The sequence below is a fragment of the Scylla paramamosain genome, chromosome 49 (genome assembly GCF_035594125.1).
Source record: "Scylla paramamosain isolate STU-SP2022 chromosome 49, ASM3559412v1, whole genome shotgun sequence".
In the NCBI taxonomy this organism is placed as follows: Eukaryota; Metazoa; Arthropoda; class Malacostraca; order Decapoda; family Portunidae; genus Scylla; species Scylla paramamosain.
In genome coordinates this window covers 3662805-3678661 of record NC_087199.1, presented here as the reverse complement: position 1 = coordinate 3678661, position 15857 = coordinate 3662805, and the positions used below count along the sequence as shown (strand labels likewise).

At 42.3% G+C, this 15857-nt stretch overlaps 1 protein-coding gene and 1 long non-coding RNA gene across 4 annotated transcripts in view; one reads left to right on the top strand and one right to left on the bottom strand.

The window, feature by feature from the left end:
* The window catches only part of LOC135095504 (uncharacterized), a 189083-nt gene that overhangs the window by 139233 nt on the left and 33993 nt on the right, over window positions 1-15857 (top strand). For 2 of the 3 annotated variants that reach the window (XM_063996366.1, XM_063996362.1), the window contains one exon: window positions 2300-3822. The exons of the other annotated variant lie outside the window; for it this stretch is intronic. The gene's annotated coding sequence lies outside the window, so the exon portion shown is untranslated. Of the gene's footprint in view, window positions 1-2299; window positions 3823-15857 lie in introns of those variants that run through there. 3 annotated transcript variants of the gene reach the window in all.
* LOC135095509 (uncharacterized) overlaps window positions 1-15857 on the bottom strand; it is a 42538-nt gene that overhangs the window by 5448 nt on the left and 21233 nt on the right. The gene's annotated exons all lie outside the window — the stretch shown is intronic.

Sequence of the window (15857 nt, the reverse complement as noted above, 5' to 3'; positions counted from 1 at the left end):
TGGGAAAAACTCGTCTACATCTTTCAACTGACTCTAGGTAGTAATTCCGTAACATACAGGAAGAAATATTAATAGAATATCATTAGAAAACCCAGCATCGTCCCTTCTTTCCCTTGCCTTACATCACTTTCAGTCTCAAAGAGTATTATATTCTATATTATATTCTTTAAAATACATTCCTACAGTAACTTAAATGCTGTGGTACTGTGGTTATTATTGGCTGAATAGTCGTTTGCCTTTTAGGCCCAGAAAGGCAAACGCTACCCTGGGCGTGTATGCTTCCATATGCCTTATGACCAGTGTTTGACTTGTCAGTGACACTACTGAAAATGCCTATAATCAACCAAACCAAACACTCCCCTACTCCCTCCCCCTCTATGACATGTGCAACAGGACCTTCCTTCGACCTTTCTCTAGAGGGAGGGAGGTTACAATGGGGCAGGAATCACACAGTGAAAGACGTTCACATACCAACCCACCATTCTTTAGGTATGACAGTGTTTGGAAAGGTTAATTTGTATGGGTTGTAGAGAGGTTGCAGAGGAGGAGGAGTAAATTAGGGAGCGTTTGGAAAGGTTGTACAGGTTGTAGGGAGGTTGTAGAGGAGGAAGAGAAGATGTTAAGGAGCATTTAGAAAGGTTGTAGGGAGGCTGTAGTGGTTGTACTAGGCTAGCTAGTGTTTAGAAAGGTTATTAAAGTTATAGAGGGGTTGTATGGTCTGTTCACTTAACTCGATTGTCTGCAGCATGGGTCAAAAAGGGGTCACCCTAAGGGATTTTTATCCAAAACAAAATTTTAAACAAGTTTAAAGAATTATTCTTATTATGTCGATCAAAATTTGATAAGAAAAGAAATGACCAAGTAAAAAAATCTGCAAAAAAAAAAGAAAAGAAAAGAAAGAAATGTTTAATCTATGATATTTTATATACTTTTCTTCCAATCGCTCGTAAAGCAATCTGACAACAGGCGAAAATAAGTTATTTTATATTCAAACAGCAAACCTTGCCAGCCGTATGATATTCTTTTTTTTTTTTTTTTTTTTGTGTGTGTTGGTATATATCTTTTGTGTAGTTACTATTCTCTTTCCTGCAGTATTTTGTGTAAAAATAAAAGAACATATGACTCATAAGTGAGGGATAGCAGGGTGCGTGTCACACAATCAGGCAGTGTGATCAGTGTTTGTGTGTGTTCTACTTTCGCTCCTATAATTATCATCTCACAGTAAAATTATAAAGACATAATGTGAGTGCTAATTAAGTCCAGTAGCTATGTTCAATCTCATGTTGACATGATACGCAAAATTAAAAAATATAAAAATACCAAAAATCAAGCTAATTTCAACTGATATGCAAGGTGGTTATATAGAGCATTTCAGAGATGGGAGGCATGATATTTTTTAAAGGTAGTAAGGTTTCTCTCTCTCTCTCTCTCTCTCTCTCTCTCTCTCTCTCTCTCTCTCTCTCTCTCTCTCTCTCTCTCTCTCTCTGAGAGACATGGTAATCCCACTATTGTCTGTTACTATGATCTGAGAGGTTGAGTGAGTGGCTACAATGGAAGCGATTTCATGTGGGAGTTGCCATGGCAACAGACTTCCATCCTCCATTCCACCACCTACCCACATTCCACCCCCACCCACATCAGCTGTTTTACTGGACATTAAGTTCAAGGTTATGACTGACAAGTTTATCACCAAAACTCTGTATACATGCTACCCATGAAACTAAGAGAGAGAGAGAGAGTAGCCAATCAGAAGCTAGCCACTCGTGATGTCACAGGAGTGGGTGAGGGAGGGCCAAGGGGGCAAGCTAGCTATCCTCCACAAAATAAAAATCTTGCAACTTTTCATATAGTGTAGGCTCATTTGTAATGTCGTGTATTTTTTTTGGTAAAAGCAAAAACACACTTGATTTTGAAAGAATATATCATAAGCTTTAAAAAAAATTAGGGTGCCATTTTTTCTTCACATTCTAAGGGTCCGAAATTCAAGATGGCGTCCAAGATGGCCGCCGTTTAGCAATAATTCAATATATTCGCTAGTACACATGATATAATTACAAATAAAGTATATAAATATAGGTTTTCTGACACACAAATACCAATGGAATCATCAAATTTAGGCTAATGTTGTGAATTACTTGCATAATTTCAAGATGACTTCCAAATTTTGACATTACGAAGGATATAAATCGGGCACCAATATTTTTCCAGCATCTATTATACTTGTAAAACTGTCTAGAGATTCCTACATGGATTCCCTGTAACTAATAATATATATATATATTTTTTTTTTTTGTTTCAGACAACCTGGCATCTTCAGCATGACGGCCCCAAAATAGATGTTTGAATGCAGTCACTTGATGCAGTTCCCCACAGCAACTATAACATAGCTTATATCAACCATCAACATGGCGGAGTCTTCATCTAACAAGAAGCCAAAAACTGTGGACTTTGAACTTTGCTTCATTTGTCAGCTGAGGAGCAAACAAATAGATTATACAAACTATGTGCTTCACCCATCTTTGCATTCTATAGAGAAACTAATTATATCAACTGATTTTCGATGTTCATACGGGGAAACAGAGTTCTCTGCATTAAAGGATCGCATAAGTGGTTTGTCTGCTGATGAACTGCTTCAGAAAAGTGTTTCCTACCACAAGACATGCTACAAGGATCTCACAAATAAAACACACATTGAACGAGCAAAAAGGAGATACGATAAGGGACAAGCAAGTGCCAGTGACGTAAAACAGAAGAGAAAAGGACGACCATCAAAATCCACATCTACCTGTACTTCTACATCACGACCTACATGTACCAGAAGTCAGATTTTCGACAAGGAGATGTGTGTCTTTTGCCAAGAAGAGAGAGCAGGTAACAAATTAGGACACAAGCGCGCTTCTGCACTGTTGGGTTTTCATGCTCTGACAGGCTCTGACATGTGTGGTAGATTTGCTGGCAGAACCAAAGACTGGTGCTTCAAGGCATTCATGTCTTGCGATGATGAGATCCTGGATGCACTAGCAGTGCTAGGAAATGACAACGATCTGCCCTCTGATGCATGCTCTCAGCTGGAACGTTTTGTTTGTGTGCTGTATAGATCAAAAATTCACACAACAGTAAATGAGCTTCGCTGGTTTCTCTACTCAAATCGTGCAGCTCTAGGAGAAAACCTTCCACCAACGTCTGGTTCACTGAACTTGCATATTCGACGGGCGCACTACATAGCCATGATTTGGAAGAAAGCTGATGTAAATCACCCACGCCTTCCAGCACCTGATGCCTTTGGTTGGACATTTGACGCAGGTTCAAATCACTTCTACCCTGTCCGATGTTTGAACCCACCAGCTCCTGAGGCAGTACTGAACCTAATAAAGTGCGGATGCAAATGTGGATGTGAAGGAATGTGTAGTTGTCGCAAAAACAATATCCCATGTACAGAAGTCTGTGGATGTTGGGTTTTCACTTGCAACAACAAAACAAGCCAACCAGAGATAAATGAGGAGTGTGAAGACTTTTGATGTCCACTGTAAAAACTATACCTATACACCATGTAACATAGCCATTTTGGACATCAGCTTGAAATTATGCATGTAAGTCACAACTTTAGCCTAAATTTAATGATTCCATTGGTTTTCGTGTGTCAGAATACCTATATTTAGATACTTTATTTGTAATTATATCATGTGTACTAGCGAAGATATTGAATTATTGCTAAACGGCGGCCATCTTGGACGCCATCTTGAATTTCGGACCCTTAGAATGTGAAGAAAAAATGGCACCCTAATTTTTTTTGAAGCTTATGATATATTCTTTCAAAATCAAGTGAGTTTTTGCTTTTACCAAAAAGAAAACACGAATGTTTATTTCATGACAAATGAGCCTACACTAATAAATGTGCACCGCAGCGTGCAGACAAGAGTTTATCAGCTTACATGACTGGGTGCACTTACTGGGTGTATGATTACTTAGTGCTTATAGTGGACTTACAGACACAGCCCCTGACAATATTGACGACCCTGACAAAGATTTGGCAGATGTGACAGGTGACAAAGTTGGTCTTGTCATGGAATATGAAAGTGACAAGGAAATGAAATGATATATTTTGTGAAGAGTGGCTCCTACAAAGAAATAGCAAGACATTAGTAAGAAACAGGTTAGTTAATTCAGTCACCAATTTTTTTTTTTTTTTTTTTTAGATGAAAGCAACTATGATAATTACCGGTATGTACTCGTATTACCAAGCATGCTACAGGAATATAAAATCACAGTAGAGAAACCACAAGAAACTCAAATGTAGAGGAGTCCATAACATAGGTCAATAGTATGGAAGGTAGACCAACTGTGAGTGTATCCAGTGTTGTAGAATATCTGATAGGAGACGCAAGGTCAGTAAGTTCAAAATATATGGCATGGGACTTGTTCATAACATCTGATATGATTTCCAATATTGTGTACCATACTTATCAGAAAATTGAAGGTATAATTGCAGAAATTCCTCAGAAGCCTTCAAATAATGATAAACTCCCATCACACATCAGGGTAACAAATTGCACTGAAAAGTTATTTTGGTTTGTTGCATGCATATGGTTTATTACACCAAAACAAATATACAACACTTTTCAAGGAAGAGTTTGGTGACCCAGTATTTGGTGTAGTAATGTCTGTGAATGGATTTGGATTTTTACATGCAAACCTAACTTGACAATGTTGATACCAGACATGACATCAGAGATGGCTACATGATTGGTTTGCTGCAGGGATCTTTTTGAAAAAATTTAATGACCATGCCTGTTCAGCTGACTTCTTGACCATTGGTGAAACTTTATATTCTTGTAGAAATCAAATAGGATTCAGGCTGTACAATAAGAGCAAACCTAAACAACATGGCCTGTTGTATAAATTTGTGAACGCAATAAGAATTCTTTTTTTTTTTTTTTTTTTTTTTATGTAGAAGGGACACCAGCCAAGGGCAACAAAAATTCAATTAAAAAAAATAATAATAATAAGCCCACCGAGATGCCTGTCCCCAAATAGGGTCCAAACCATTACTCAAAAATTGGAAGATGTCTTGAAACCTCCCTCTTGAAAGAGTTTGAGTCATAGGAAGGTGAAAACACAGAAGGAGGCAGGGAATTCCAGAGTTTACAAGAGAAAGGAATGAATGATTGAGAATACTGGTTAACTCTTGCATTAGAGAGGTGGACAGAATAGGAGTGAGAGAAAGAAAAGTCTTGTGCAGTGAGGCCGCAGGAGGAGGGGAGGCATGCAGTTAGCAAGATTAGAAGAACAGTTAGCATGAAAATGGCAGAAGATAGCAAGAGATGCAACATTGCAGCAATGAGAAAGAGGCTGAAGACAGTCAGTTAGACATGAGGAGTTTATGAGATGGGATTCAACCATATCTAGAAGAGCGATATGAGTGGAACTCCACCAGACATGTGAAGCATGCTCCATACATGGACAGATAAGGCCCCTGTACAGAGTTAGCAGCCGGGGGCATGTGGGGGACTGGCAGAGACGTCTCAGAATACCAAACTTCATAGAAGTTGTTTTAGCTAGATGAGATGTGAAGTTTCAGCTTAGATTACAAGAAAAAGGGCAGACAAAGGATGTTCTGTGTAGAAGAGGGGGACAGCTGAGTGTCATTAAAGAAGAGGGGATAGCTGTCTGGAAGGTTGTGTCAAGTTGATATATGGAGGAATCGAGTTTTTGAGGCATTGAGTAATACCAAGTTTGTTCTGCCCAATCAGAAATTTTAAAGAGATCAGAAGTCAGGCATTCTGCGGCTTCCCTACATAAATTGTTTACTTCCTGAAGGGTTGGATGTCTATGAAAAAACGTGGAAAAGTGCAGGGTGGTATTCACCTTCAGGACACAGCATACTCAGGTAAACCTCCCAGAGAGCCTGGACACCACTACATCCATGGCTCACTTCCACCAGTGAAGGTTCTTGTAAGTCAGATAGAAGAATTTGTAGATCTTTGTGGTAGTCTAGACAGACTGTGTACCATCCTAGAGTTGTTTGAGCGCCTTCAAACACAAGGTATTGCTGGCATAGGTAATATAGATTGCATGAAAAAAGGCATACCACCAGAAATAAAGGCAGTCACTGGAAGGGAAGAGCTCATACCAGGTGTACCGGACTAAAAGATAATGAGGAAATGACTGCATTATCATGTAGTACCACCAAAATTAATGGTAAGAAAATTATTGTTTCTCAGTACAGTCTGTCCTATATTAGGAATTACCAACAATGATGGTGCAAGAGAGCCAGCCATATATAAATTGTATGATTTCACTAAGGGAGGAACTAACATAATAGATCAGAGAATAGTTTTCCATACAGTGCACACAAAATCTTGCTTATGGACAGTGAATGCCCTAGCATACATTCTCAACACTGCCACGGTAAATTCAGGGTCCATTTAATTAAAACTGATGTTAACCCTAGAAAATGTACATCATTTACATGTGGCTGGAACTTAGTGAAGGTATTATGTAATCCCCAAATTGAAAGGAAGAAATCTGAGTCTTGTACTTTTACATGACTTACAAAGGGTAAGATGGACCTGATGTGAGGACAAAGAAGACAGGTAGAGGAAGCCACAGCAGAAGTAACACATGAGAATAAAAAGAGGAATAGGTGTCACACTTGCCTAGATTTGGCTTATGGTCCAGACTACAGCAAAAACTAACCAGGGTCAAGTTTGTCAGAAACAGTCATGATCACCATTTAAAAAAAAAATTTGTGTAAAATGCCATGGTAACAGGCAGAGTCAGTGAGAATTCTGCTTTCAATGTTGAAAAGGATTATGCTCTTTTAGGACAATAACGTTTGTTCCTGAATGCCATTCAAAATCCAAAATGTTTATTTTCCCCAAAGAAATCAATGTAAAATAGAGGAATCCGTTCTCAGACACCCGTCCACCATGTCTTAGCAGGTAATGCTTGACACTCCTACTGCTAAGAAGGCTGCTCCACAACATCTCCAGCTTAGAATTTTTTTTATCCAGAAAAGATGTATTGAGTGAACTTAGTGATACAGAACTCATCAAAAAATATTGTTTAGACCATTCAGGCATTCTCTTTGCCACCAATCAAGTGAATGACACAGAGGGGAGCAACCCACTCACTGCCAAAAATGAAGGTGATCACAACACTTGGGCATCTTTCTGCTAGGAAAATGCAGTTGTGCAGTAGTGATGGAATTGTGGGTGATAGAGAGAGCCGGAGGAAGCTTGGGATTACCCCTGAGCATCAAACCTTGTTTTACATCGAGGTTCCTCAACTTCTTCAATGGGATCACATTTAACTTATTTCAAAGATTGAATTACTGTCTTCCACTCTGTGTCTCTCCTCCAAATATATAAAAATGAAAAATATTTATAGAAACTACAAATTAGTAATAAATGGCAGCTTTTGCTATGTCTTATAGTATTTGAAATCAAGTTAAAAAACCGAATCATGGTACTGCAACCAAAGCAATCAAGAGTTAAAATTTTTGTTAAAAACTGATTTGTTTGGAAAGGGAGACATTCGGTAACCGAGGTTCCACTGTATTTATTACACTTTTATTTGGTGACAGAGGCTATTATCCTGCAATACTTTAAGCATATAATGTATAGATAGATTATGTAAATGTATATCAATTATACTTTTCTTTGCTGACACAGGCTATCAGTTTGCTATGCTATATGGATATATTATACAGTTATGTAAAGGCTACAAATATATTTCCTGACAGAGGTTGTTAGCCTGCAATGTTATACAGGTATGCATCACTTAGGTAAAAGCATAATTATGATAGATTTATCTGCTGACAAAAGGCTGTTAGCCTGCATTGCTATATGGATATTGTTACTGCTTTTGGGAGAGGGGAGGAAGTGAAGAAGTGAAGATAAGGAGGAGGAAGGGGAGGAAGTGAAGGAGTGAAGATGAGAGGGTAAAGGAGAAGGTGGGAGAGTGAGTTGTGATGGTGGAGATGACCTTTACACTAAAGATGCTGACCTATGGGATAGGGCCATAATGAACCCTTGTGATGGGTGTTGTGGTGCTCATGACACTCCTAACGGCACAAGGGTGATCACCACCACCACACACAGATCTTCATTCAACAACTGTTGGCCACGCTCATCCACAAAGCTCCCAATACGTAAGTGTACAATAGATTAAGTGTCCAGTAGATAGGACGTCATGAAATTTGTAATGAGAAACTGAAACTGATGATCTAGACATGACAGTAAAACAAAACCATATATTTATGGTGTTAAGCATTTTATATGATTACAGGCTTGACCAAACTCAGAATAAACTGTATTGTGTGCAGTGTTGGGTTCATTATACCTGTTACACTGAGCGGTGCCATCTGGCCGCCACAGTCAAGCGTAAGGCTTTAGAGGTTCTCTACAGACAGCCGCTTCCCGTAAACCCCACCCTTCCGGGAGACAGGACAGAGGCACATCAGGGGAGTCTCTACATACTAATAGAGTAGTCCATCGGTATGACAGTACCTTGTTGCAGCGAAAGAAAGGTAGGACAAAGTGGATGTTAAGACAAGTGGTGCAGAGGCGACTTTCCCTGCCACAGCTGAGTGACAGTGACACGGTGCACCTGTGTGTGTGTGTGTGTGTGTGTGTGTGTGTGTGTGTGTGTGTGTGTGTAATTTAAGTGCCAAGGCAGCATTCACCCAGGTGGCCTGGGGAGGTGAGAGCTGCTGGCTGCCTGCCCCGCCACCCACACAGTGACGCCAGTGGAGATTGAGTCACCCAATGTCCATCCATATGTGTGTCCAAAGCTTGATGGAAACAGCGTTCACGGCTTGTGAAGATACCACAGTATTGCCATACTTCACAGACAAACTAAGAGGTGAACACATAGTGGTGCAACATTTGATTATCAGTATTTATGTAATATCCTGTTAAATTCTGTGGAGTTCTCACACGTTGCAGATGAAAATTGACCTACAGTTGATGAGGAAATTAGTTTGTGTAGTTTATCTTATGCCCGCATCCATTGTATGTATGTATGTATGTTAGTATAGATAACTTGGGTGAGAGAGTGAGTGTCAGCAAGGAGTGATTGTCAGCAAGCAATGCAGAGTAAAGTTTAATTTAGGCAGCATCCTTGTAAACAAACAGACAATACGGGCAAAGCTGCCGCCCTGCCCACTTGGAAGAATCAAACAAACACAGGTGAAGCTGCCGTGCTGCCCACCAAGACAACACAGGTGAAGCTGCCACACTGCCCACAAAGAGACAACATGGGTGAAGCTGCCGCACTGTGAAGAGATTCAACCAAGTGTGGGTAAACAGCAGGAGTAACTATGACACGACACGTCAGGCCACCACTTCATCATCCATACTTTCACCATCAAACCCACTTAGCCTGGGCTACAGTGGTCACGCTGATATTTCCAGAATGATGGCCCGCTGGGGAGACAGCAGCACTCTTCCTGTCAAAAACCCAGCAGGTTCACAGCTTCAATTAGGGATACACAGTGCAGATGCAGTACCAATCTCCCCCAGGCTGGAGAGGTGGTCATAGAGCCTCTGTGCCCGTTCCAAAGGCCCAAGGTGCTCTCGCAAGAGGTGCTACACTTGCCAACGAAGTTTCATGCTGCGGTGGGCCTTGTGGAAATAACCAACCACCTGATCTGAGGGTGGTGTCATCAGCCGGAATCCTATCGGGTGAGAGCCCAATAGGTAGGTTTCACATCACTCATGCCATCTTAAATGATGATGGGTGTGAGTAACCTGTCGTTCTCCCCCCAAGGGGGATTGTTTGCCACCTAGTACAGTGCTTCTTGTCCAAGCAAAGGAACGGCAGTCGGACAAAGTATGACTTGATTAAGGTGGGTTTGGTGGGAGTAACTATGTTTTGACTGCTTACAGCTGTCTACCTGCATAAGATCGTGAGATCAGTGCTTGTATCGTACAGCTTCAGTACTCAATCATAGTTAAGAGGGAAAAGACCTCCTCATGACCTCCTGCCGGGCAATGTCGATTAAATTCAAGAAAAGATCCTAAAATTAAATGACGGCTAACACTTCCCCTCTTGCAATTTCTTTCTGCAGGCACAGCTGCCTTACTCCAAGCTAGTATCTGTTTCCTAGCACACTTAGCTTGGAGACTATGGCACCTCCACCAGGTGACAGGTCACCTACCTGCCCTCAGTGTCACAAGCTCTTCGCCTCATATGGGGGTGCGGAGGGTTCACAAGCAAGCCTCCCATGCCGATGAGTTCCACTCAGAGGAGGTGAAGAGGCTGGCTCAAACCCGGTCCAAAGTCCACTGGGACCTGGAGGAGTTGATGCTGATGGCGACCTAGAAGGCACAGCAACCTGGCATAAAGAACATAAACCAGGTGCTGTGTGAAAGGATTGTCCCCCACCAGTCCCTCGAGCCTGTCAAGGGTGCTCATAGAGGCCACTGCTACAAGTCACTGCTTAGAACTTATGTGCGGCCCCAGCTCAACAAGCTGCTTCTGCACCACTCCTCCCAGGGAGCCCTATGCTGCCCCCTTCACTATCCATAGGAGATGTAGCCAGTCCACCGACCAAGGGCTCCCCTCTCCACGGGGACCAGCTACCAGATGGTGGGCGACCCGAGCTTCAGGTGGAACAAAAGTTGCTAGAGGTGTCCACCTTGCTTGAGTTAGCCTGTCCAAGTGACATAGCTGAGTTGAGAGTCAGGTGGATGCCTGAATCCTCTGAGTGCCTTCACTTACCGACCTCCAGGTCCAGGGGAAGGTGCCTAAGTGGTAGGCCCTCTGTGGTGCGAAAACATTGCTACCAACACTCACAAAGGCTATGGCAGTTAGATGGAGGTTGGACTGTACAGGAAGACCTAGAGGGGACTCTGGACAGCTCCAGTTCAACCTTGCCCACAGGTATGAAGACCTTCTGGGGCAGCCTCTTTGGAAGACCCTCCCCACCTGAGGAATGGTCTCCCACCCCAATCTGTCCCCGAATTCTAGTGTATGGACCGGTGTCGGAGGAAGAAATAGCCTGGACGCTGAGGAACACCAAGGTGTCCACTGCCTCAGGCCCAGATGGGCGAGATCTTGGGAGCATCAGGGAGCTGGGTGTCTAAAGGCTTCAGTGGGTTTTTAATAGCCTGCTTTTGCTGAAGGATGTCCCAACGACCTGGGCTTTGGGGAGGACTACGCTAATCCCCAAGAAAACAGTACTGGGGGGTCCAGGGGACTTTCGTCATGTAACGATTGTGTCCTTCCTCCTTCAGCTGTTTAACAAGATCATCACCTCACGGCTGATGAAGATTGCCCCATTGCCTAAAATGCAGAAGGGCTTTGCACCAGAGGAAGGTGTTGCAGCTAACATCTCCCTGGTGCAAAACATGATAAAGAGCGCCACGACCACCAATCATGTCCTCTGCATAGCCTTCATCAATTTCCAGAAGGCGTTCAACTCAGTGGGCCACCCATCTCTGCTAATGGCCGCAGAGAGATGGGGTATTCCACCTGAGCTCACCGAGTTTATCTGAAATCTGTATTCCAAAGCCGCAACCAATATTATGGGAGACGTGTTCAAGATCCAAAGGGGTGTCCTGCAAGGAGATCCCTTGTCCCCATAGGCAGGGGTAGGTAGGCATATTTTTGGCCCAAAATGAGTGATCGGACCATTTTGAGATAAATGTTTCAACTCTGGTATTCTTCTGACAAACTTTCTACGGAGTGTGAAATCTGTCTCTGCCCTTTAAATAACATTTCTGGGCATTTAATTAAAGGACATGCACATGGCGCGCATTGTTTACATTTTGCGCTCCACATTGAACTTAACCACAGCTTTGTAGCCTAAAGATAATTCCTTTTTCTAGCATTTTGAAGCAGGAAGCACTATTTGGTATCATCACAACACTGAGTCGCGGTGCCTCAGACCCCAGGGCCCAGTGGACGTTAGTCCTTCATAAAAAGAGGATGTGTAGCCGCTCGTCTCTCTGCATTCTGCCTTTTTCTTCATCACACAGTACCTTATCTTTACGAGGCAGTTCACCATGCCTAGACCAAGCAAGGCAACCAGAAACAAGAAAGATCCTGCTGCAAGCAAGAGAGGTGAGAGAGAAGAAGAATGAGGAAAAAGGAAATAATTCAGGAGAGATGCCAGCTCAGTCCCCACAGCCATTGCCACCACCACCACCACCAGCTGGTCGCGTCACACCACCAGGAACTTCAAGTGCAAAGAAGAGGAAGCTTATTCTTTCAGTTTCACCTTCATCTTCCTCTACATCACCTGAAGAAAATGTGATAGTGAGAAAAAGCGTGTTCACTACTATTGCTAGCAATATTGCCTGTAAAGTATGTCTTGGAACTGACGTTGCCAGTAACTTCATAACTCACCAAGCAGACACAAGTGTTGTGAAACAGTGCAGTGAATGCAAGAATGTAATACTAAATAGTGTTCCTGATAACCAAGTACAGACTGTAAGACATTCACTCAGTAACTCTGATGATAACTTACTTGTCAATGTTATTTGGACTAGCCTACTCTGGTGTTGAAAAGATTTGTGGCTTACTGAGCATCAGGCATTTTTTTTTCTTTTTTTTTTTCTTTTTCTTTTTTTGATGTAGGAGGGACACTGGCCAAGGGCAACAAAAATTCAATAAAAAAAAAATGCCCACTGAAATGCCAGTCCCACAAAAGGGTCAAAACAGTAGTCAAAAATTGATATCGGATAAGTGTCTTGAAACTTCCCTCTTGAAGGAAATCAAGTCATAGGAAGGTGGAAATACAGAAGCAGGCAGGGAGTTCCAGAGTTTACAAGAGAAAGGGATGAATGACTGAGAATACTGGTTAACTCTTGCGTTAGAGAGGTGGACAGAATAGGGGTGAGAGAAAGAAGAAAGTCTTGTGCAGCGAGGCCGCGGGAGGAAGGGAGGCATGCAGTTAGCAAGATCAGAAGAGCAGTTAGCATGAAAATAGTGTTAGAAGACAGCTAGAGATGCAACATCGCGTCGGTGAGAGAGAGGCTGAAGACAGTCAGAGGACAGGAGTTGATGAGACGAAAAGCTTTTGATTCCACCCTGTCTAGAAGAGCAGTATGAGTGGAACCCCACCCCAGACATGTGAAGCATACTCCATACATGGACGGATAAGGCCCTTGTACAGAGTTAGCAGCTGGGGGGTGAGAAAAATTGGCGGAGACATCTCAGAATGCCTAACTTCATAGAAGCTGTTTTAGCTAGAGATGAGATGTGAAGTTTCCAGTTCAGGTTATAAGTAAAGGACAGACCGAGGATGTTCAGTGTAGAAGAGGGGGACAGTTGAGTGTCATTGAAGAAGAGGGGATAGTTGTCTGGAAGGTTGTGTCGAGATACGCAAACTACGTAACTCACAAAACTGTTCAGCATACAAAGTCTTTGTTAGAACAAAGCAGAAAGGCTGTTTTCAGTTATTATGCCCAAGAACTTGACAGACAGCCCAATGAAGATGGCATACTTGATGTTGACATTATTTTTGACAGGACTTGGCATACTCGGGGTCATTCTTCTTTTTTGGTGCTGGAGCAGTCACTGATGCAAACACTGGTCTAATATTGGACTATGAGACCTGTGGAAAGATCTGTCAACTTTGCATTGTCAGCAGAGCTCGCCATGACAGGAAAGAAATGACTGACACTGAGTTTACCAGGTGGGAGGAGAACCACGCTCCCTCTTGCCAGGTGAACTATGCAGGTACCTCGGGGGTAATGGAAGCTGCAGAGGCTCTGGCATGTTGGAACAGATCTCTTTCTCATAATATGAGGTACATCAACTTTATTAGTGATGGTGATAGCTCAGCATACAGTTGTGTAACATCATGTAACAACGGAGAAGGACCATGGAAAGATCACTTGGTTGAAAAGATGAACTGTATAAACCATGTGGCAAAGAGACTTGGAAATGGACTAAGAAATTTGAGAAAAGAAACAGACTGTAAAAACAAAGAGTGGAAAAACTGTGAAGAGATCTGTACTTGGTGGACAGAATAAGTTGACTGTCAAAGTTATCACTTGCCTGCAGTTTTACTTCCGGAGAGGTATTACAAGACAAGAAAGATGAACATGATGGAAGAAGAAATGAGGAATGACGTCATGTCATCTTTTGAACACTGCTCATCAAGCAACACAAATCCAAAGCATCATCTGTGCTGTAAATCTAGTGACTCCTGGTGCTTTTACCAAAAGACTCTGGCCTTAGGGGAGATACCACCCAGCCACAGCACAATGAAAGTTTCCTTTTCACTTGAGCCAGACCAGCTTCAGTTTGTATGAAAGGTTTATGAAAGATTAGTTATTAATGAGATGAAGAAAAGATGCCTCAAAGGGCACACACAAAACCCTAATGAGTCATTCCACAGCAGATTGTGGCAGTACTGCCCAAAACACCTAAACACATCAAAGAATAAACTTGACTTTTCTGCGGTTCATGCAGTCAGTGTGTATATATAATGCAGGGTACAAAGAGAGTGCTATTTATGAAAACCTGGGCCTAGCACTTTCACACATTACTGAAAAATACCTTGAAAACCAAGATATGAAGATGGATTTGATTTTTCATTCTCTTTGAAGAAGAGAATGAGAAATAAACGCCTGCAGAAGGAGCTACACTACTCGCCTGGAGGGCACTGATCTACCTCACTTGACACACTCAACTTCAGATGCAAATTTCTCAAAACATTAAGTTTTAACAATTCAAGTTGCTATAACTTTTTTATTTGTTGACCAATTTTCACCATTCTTGTGGCATATTACTTGTCAGATAATGCCCTATAAATCTTCGATTCCACATTTTTCTTAGTGAAAAAAAATATCTATAGATTTTCAAAGTTCATAGAAAACAGGATTTTTCTAAGTAGAATGTTTCTTGCCTTGTTACATAGAAACTAATATATATATATTAAAAAAAATTTAATTGGAGGATTGAAATATAATAAAAAAGGAATTGCTAGGCAGTGTTTGGATGGAAACTGATTATTGGTGTTGGATCCTTAGGCGAATTAAAAATGCTACTAAATTTTTCAAAAATTAATTTTCATTCATTTATTTTTACAGGTATCATCTCCAAATCTGGACACGGAGGATTCTGCAGTAAGACTAGTTTTCAATAAAAATTTCAGACAGCTAAGTAGAGTAGTTTAATTTTCATCGTATTTAGCATGCCTACCCCCTTAACACCACACTGGACTGGGCCCTGCCCACCCTCCCAGCAGACGTAGGGACACGTCTTGCCAGTGAGAACCTCAGCTACGTCGCTTACACCAGTGATGTGGCTAATGGCCTCCACTTGTGCCAGTTTAAAGGCCTTGCTGGATGCCTTGGTCATTGGGGCTGGTGTAATGGGGCTGGAAGTGGGCTACAGCAAATGTGCCACACTGAATATTGTGGCCGATAAACCGTGGAGACAGTGGCTGGTTGACATTACCACCATCTTTGCTGTGGGTGTTGTCGCCCCCCAAGGTCTGAAGCCATACCAGACCTATAAGTACCTGGGTCTCAAGATCAGCCCATCAAAAGGTTGTGCTGCACCTGGCCAGGTGCTGGCCTCCATGATTCGGGACCTTGGGTATCTCCAAAAGGCACCCATCAAGCCCCAGCAGAAGCTCTGGGCACTAAAACCAGTCCTGATACCCCAGCACCAATACCAACAGGTGTTGGGGCACTCTACAAAGGGCCTCCTTTGTTTTGATCTGGAAGTCAGGAGGTTTGTCCAGGAGGCTCTCCATCTGCTCAAGTACACTCCGAATTCCACCCTCTCAGAGATTGGGGATTAGGGGTGCAGAGGTTCGCGACTCATCCCTACCCTCAAGTGTGGGGTGTATGAGAGGCTGGCTGCGTCTTCAGATGACAGGGTGGCCAGAATCG